The following is a 6,000-nucleotide window of genomic DNA, read 5'->3' on the forward strand; positions in this document are numbered from 1 at the left end:
CGTATGTACAGGAATATAACTACTATAATACTGCCCCCTACATACAAGAATATAACTACTATAATACTGCCCCCTATGTACAAGAATATAACTACTATAATACTGCCCCCTATGTACAAGAATATAACTACTACAATACTGCCCCCCTATGTACAGGAATATAACTACTATAATACTGCCCCCTATGTACAAGAATATAACTACTATAATACTGCCCCCTTGCTGAGAGGTTGTGTGCAGTGTGAGCTCCTGAGGTCTCCTCATGTCTGGAGCTAGCCCAGGGCGGGGCCACCCTGGGTGGGGATCTTCCCCATGCAAGGCCCAGGCTCCAAGGCCTAATCTGGGAAATAACTCCCAGACACCCAAACCAATGGATGAAAATCCAAAAGTCTCCAGTGCAGTAAGTCATGTCAGCGGCTGCAGTTCTGCAAGAAGCAGTGAAGTAAAGAATGAAGATGTTGTGAAGAAAGAAGCCGCAGTAAGTTCCAGTTTGGTGAAGTTACCTGCCAGTGTGAATGTGCAGCAGAAGCCAGTGAGTGGAACACAATGTCGGGTCATCCAGGACAGAGGAGCAAGCAGGTTGTGCAGGAGCAGAGGAAGCCTCCAGCCCAGGCCTCAGCTGTGCCGTGTACACCTCCATCATCCAGGCAGAGGAGGACATCTCTGGAGAAGCAGACCTTGCTGGAGAACCTGCAGCAGCCTGTGCTCATCCGATCTGAGCGCACAAGGTATGGGAGTGGAGGCAGCAAGGCCGAGACCAAAGTAGCAGGGAGGCCTCAGGCTGCCACAAGTGCTGCTACTGGACAGTGTCATCCCCCCCGCAGTAAGAGCCGCAGCGCGCCAGAACCCAACAGTGGTGCAGAGGCCCGGACCCAGCAGATTGCCAGTACCTACCACCAGTAAGCAACCTGCAGCAACTCCATGTACAGCGGCTGAGCGTGCACCTGCAGCACCTCCATGTGCAGCGGCTGAGCGTGCACCTGCAGCACCTCCATGTACAGCGGCTGAGCGTGCACCTGAACTCCTCCTGGCTGATCAGATCCCAGCACTGGTAAAGAGACTGGGAAACCTGAAGGAACAAAAACTGCTGCTACAAAAAAACATTGACTGTGCCTACAAGCTCAAAGCAGCAAATACGGAGAGACATGAGCTATTAGACAAAAAGCTCACCACCTTGGCCAAGCAGCTCGCTGACAATGTCGTCCAGACAGAAGCTGTCCTGGAGCAGATGGGTCCCCTGGCAGAGACCTACAGGAACCAGGAGCGCTTCCAGGCCCAGAGACATCATGGAGGAACATCTAATCCGGCAACTGAGACCTGCGCTGGTGGTGTCCAGCAGACCCAGGGGAAACCTATACTTCAGCCTGCGACTTTCCCGTACCAGCAAAGGGATCTCTACAAGAAAGATATAGCCATGGATCAGCAACCACCCACAGCAGAGGCACCACAAGTCCCAGCAACCTGCAATATGCAGAAGGATCACAGCCGTCCCTCTGAAGTTACCAGAGCAGAGCAAACACCACATGTCCCAGCATTCAGCGTGCAACGTGGATATCTGCCTGATGGTAGCGGTGGAGAACAAGCACCACAAGTCCCAGGTGACGGCTCACTGCAGAAGGACTGTGCACCTGATCCTGAAGGTAACGCTGTGGCATCTGAGCAGGACTCTGCTGGGACTGATGGTACTGACATTGATGGGACTTCAGTGCCTGATACTGCTCATACATCAGTGCCTATTGCCTTTTCCCCTACTGTCTGTGATACTGCCGCCCCTAATGTCTGTGACACTGCTGCCCCCAATGTTGGTGATAATGCTGATTTATCTGCGTCTGTTCCTGTTACCAATATTGATACCATTGTGTGTGATAATGTTCCAACAGGAGAAGCGCAGTCTGTGTGGGATGTTGCCATAGAGCAGGCAGAGCAGTGTATGGAGGCTGATGGTGGGGAGGGGGTAGTACAGTCTGATGCTCAGGACTTCCCCCCTCTAGTTGCTGAGGTAGCAGACCCTCAGAGTGCAGGAGCCCAGCAGCCCCCGCTGCGCCCCCAGACACAGCAGGGTACAGGCCCTCACCAGTCTTCTTCTGGCAACGCTTGGAGCCGGGGTGCACCATCATTTTCATCTGGCTCTCATTACACCGGTCAGGCGTTTAAGAGGAGGAATGTGGTGAGATTTAGACACAGAGGGGCCAAGGAGGACCTACCTGACAGGCGGTTTGTGGTCAGATCACTATTGTGTGAACAAATGGGTTTCTCGCCAAGTGACATTTTGGCAGTAATTAACCTCCCTGACCGCCAGGGATATGATGTGAGCTTTAAGCTGATGTGCAACCTGGACCGGTTTTGGGCCATCTTCCCCAGGTTTAGAGATGCAGAGGGGTGGAATAATTTCAGCTTCATCCCCATCTCTAAACTTGGTACAGTCACTGTCACAGTCATCTTCTGGAATGAGTCTGTTCCCCAGCAGGATATTGTCATCTGGCTCAAGAGGCACTGTGACCTCATGTCAGAGCTCACCAAGACCCGGGATGAGGACGGGATCTGGACAGGAGGGTGGAAGGTCCTGGTGAAATTAAGACAGTACAACAACATAACCCAGCACCTGCCCAACTCCTTCTTCATTGGCCGGGAGAAGGGAGTATGCTTCTATCCAGGTCAGCCCCGTAGATGCTTCAAATGTGGTAGAGTCGGTCACATCGCCAGTAATTGCTCTGTGGTCAAGTGCAGCCTGTGTGGGGATATCGGCCATGTGAGTGCAGACTGCCAAAACATCAGGTGTAACCTGTGCGGTGAGATCGGGCATGCCCACAGGGATTGTCGCAATGCCTGGCACAACATATGTAAGAGCTTCCCTGATGAAGACCTATTGGCAGGGGCAGATGACCTGGGGGAGGAGGAGGCATTGTTATTAGGGTCAGATCAGGCTACGCCAGAACCTCAGCAGGTCCAAGAGTCAAGTGATGCTATATCAACACCAGACCAGCCTCAGACCCAAACCACGGAGGGAGATATGGAAGTTGTCCAGCTGGTTGCACCACCCTCAGTGCTCATTCCCTCTCCAGCCACAACATCTGCTAATAAGAGGAGGAAAAAAGATAAGTCCACCCGGAAGCCGGAGGGTGAGTGGACCACAGTTCACAAGTCATCAAAGATCAGAGTGGACAGTGGAACAGACATGACTATGACTGTGAATAGATTCAGTGTCCTCTCAGAGTCAGACGCAGAGGAGGAGCTAGAGAAGGAATTGCAGAGGATGGTGGCAGAGTATGATGAGGATCCCGATGGTGACCCCCCCTCAAAACGTAGACCCCATAGGGTGGGACCAGAGTCTGAATCAGACATGGAGACGGGTGGTGAAGAGGAGGGATCTGATCCAGATTTATGATGATGGGGACACTCTCTCTGCTTCTTGTTATAGCTCTAATGGCGAACTTTAATCTGAAAATAATATCTAGCAATGTCAACAGCATTAGGGCAAGAAGGACAAGACATGCAGTATATGAACATCTACATTATCTCGATGCCGATGTCTTTTTCCTACAGGAGACTCATCTTAATAGTCTTAGTTTGTTAAAAGAAACAGAGAGAGAATGGCGCTCCGGGCCGTCCATCTGGTCACTGTCTGTGGAGCCATGTGCCGGGGTCTCCATACTGTTTAATACCCACGATGTCACCATTCATAGACTAACCGAGGTGGCAATAGGAAGATGTTTGGTGCTGGAGGTTACTATCCGAGGTAGAAGGCTCCGGCTTATCAACATCTATGGTCCACAGACAGTGACTGACAGAGTCAATCTATTTAATGATGTGAAGCCCTATTTATTTACATCTCTCCCAGTCATCATGGCAGGTGATTTCAACGCCACTAGGACATTGAGTGACAGACCCACTGGTAGGCCTCTTGCTAGGGACTCTAAAGTCTTAAATGATATTATAACACAGTCAGGTTTATCTGATGTCTTTGTGCAGGGTGGTAGAAAACCCAAATTTACCTACTCCTGTGCTGGGAGGTATAGCAGAATAGACCTGGCGCTGGTGAGTCCCACAGAGGTCATTGGGGATAGAAGTGAGAAGTCTGTCCCATACTCGGATCACCTGGCCCTTTACTTCTACTTGGGTAATACAGAACGGCCAGATATAGGAAGAGGCTTATGGAGACTAAATTCTACCCTATTAGAAGAGGTTTTTGTCCAGGAGCAAGTCCACTCTCTTATACAGGGTGAATTGGACAGAGTGTATTTCTATAATCATACATCTGACTGGTGGGAGGATGTCAAGGAGGAGATCCGGTCCCTCTTAAAGAGACTGTCAGTAAAGAAGGGGAAGAGTAAGTGCAGCCAGTATCTCAAGCTGCGGAAAGAATTGGAGTCACTGTATTCGGCGGGTGGGGATGAAAAACAAAAGATAGACCGACTGAAATCTGAAATAAAGCAGTATCAGTACAGCCGCTACACGTCCCTGGTTGTGGAGCGAGACTATGGAAACTTAGTCACGCCAGATCCATATGAGAGTTGCCGGGAACGTGTGGCTAAGAAATCGATCGCAGGTCTCACTGACTCCCAGGGAGTTTTGCAGGAATCTCGGGAGGGTATCCTGGGGGTGGTGAGATCCTACTATGCTGAATTATTTCAGAAGAAGGTTTTGGACAAAGACAAAATGGCTCAATTCTTGGAGGCAACTCCAGGTCCTGACACTAAAGATTTGGACTTTTCTCCTTTGACAGCAGGAATAACAGAGGAGGAGGTTAAAGAGGCCATTGATAAGTTAAATCTGAAGAAGGCACCAGGTCCTGATGGTATAACATGTGAATTCTATAAGAAGTTCAGAGACCTCTTAGCTCCAATCCTTGTAGATGTATTTACAAATTGTCTAGAAAATCACCTGATGCCTCCATCCATGAGAGTGTCCTCCCTTATTCTGCTGTCCAAAGGTAAGGAGCCTAGTGACATAAAGAACTGGAGGCCGATCGCCCTCTTGAATGTCGACAGGAAAATTCTGGCAAAAATTCTGTTTTCTAGGTTAGTCTGTTTGTCCCCGGCACTGTTGGCAGGCTCTCAGTACGGCACAGTAAAAGGGCGGAACATCTCTGGAGCAGTCATCTCGATAAGAGAGATGTTTGAGAGATGTAAAGCTCTGAGGTGTGGGAGATATGTTGTAGGTCTGGACCAGGCTAAAGCCTTTGACAGGGTTGATCACGATTATCTATGGGCCACTTTGTCAAAGTACGGTATTCCGGGACAATTTATAGATTGGCTGAGAACTTTGTACAGAGAGGCGAAGAGCTTTCCTCTGATCAATGGTTGGCAGGGGGACACTTTTGAAGTAGAGGCCGGGGTGCGACAGGGCTGCCCCCTGAGTCCACTGCTGTATGTGTTTGCCATAGACTTGTTTCTGCGATCACTGCAGCGATGTGATTTTCAGGGGGTGCCGGTACCCCATTGCTTGCCTTTGAAGGTAGTCGCCTACGCGGATGATGTGACTGTGGTGATATCTGAACCTCGTGAGGTGGAGATGTTATCCACAGCCATCAGAAGTTACTCAGAGGCCTCCGGGTCTTTGGTCAACCTTGAGAAGAGTCAGGCTTTCTGGACATTGGATACTGCTCCTGGCTTTGATCTGCCACAGTTCGCCAAGGCCTCCACCCATATTAAGATCCTTGGGGTTAAATTCGGGAGGGAAGACAATGCCAAACTAAATTGGGAAGAGAAGTTGGATACCAGAAATACAAAGGTTCAGCGATGGAAGAACTGGAGGCTGACCTATAGAGAAAGGGTTACTCTGATGAAGACTTACCTGGTCCCTGTCTTCCTCTACGTCTCTGTCGTATTTCCTTTGCCAGAATCTTTCTCCGCTAGGCTCTTTAGCCTGTTCTTCCAGCTTTTATGGGGCAACAGGTTGAACCCGGTTAAAAGAGGGATAACCTACCTACGGAGGAGAGAGGGTGGGCTGGATATGTTAAATCCAAGGGTTTTCTTTGACTCCATGTTTCTGAAAGTCAAT

This window comes from Engystomops pustulosus, chromosome 1, assembly GCF_040894005.1.
Source record: "Engystomops pustulosus chromosome 1, aEngPut4.maternal, whole genome shotgun sequence".
NCBI classification, from domain to species: domain Eukaryota; kingdom Metazoa; phylum Chordata; class Amphibia; order Anura; family Leptodactylidae; genus Engystomops; species Engystomops pustulosus.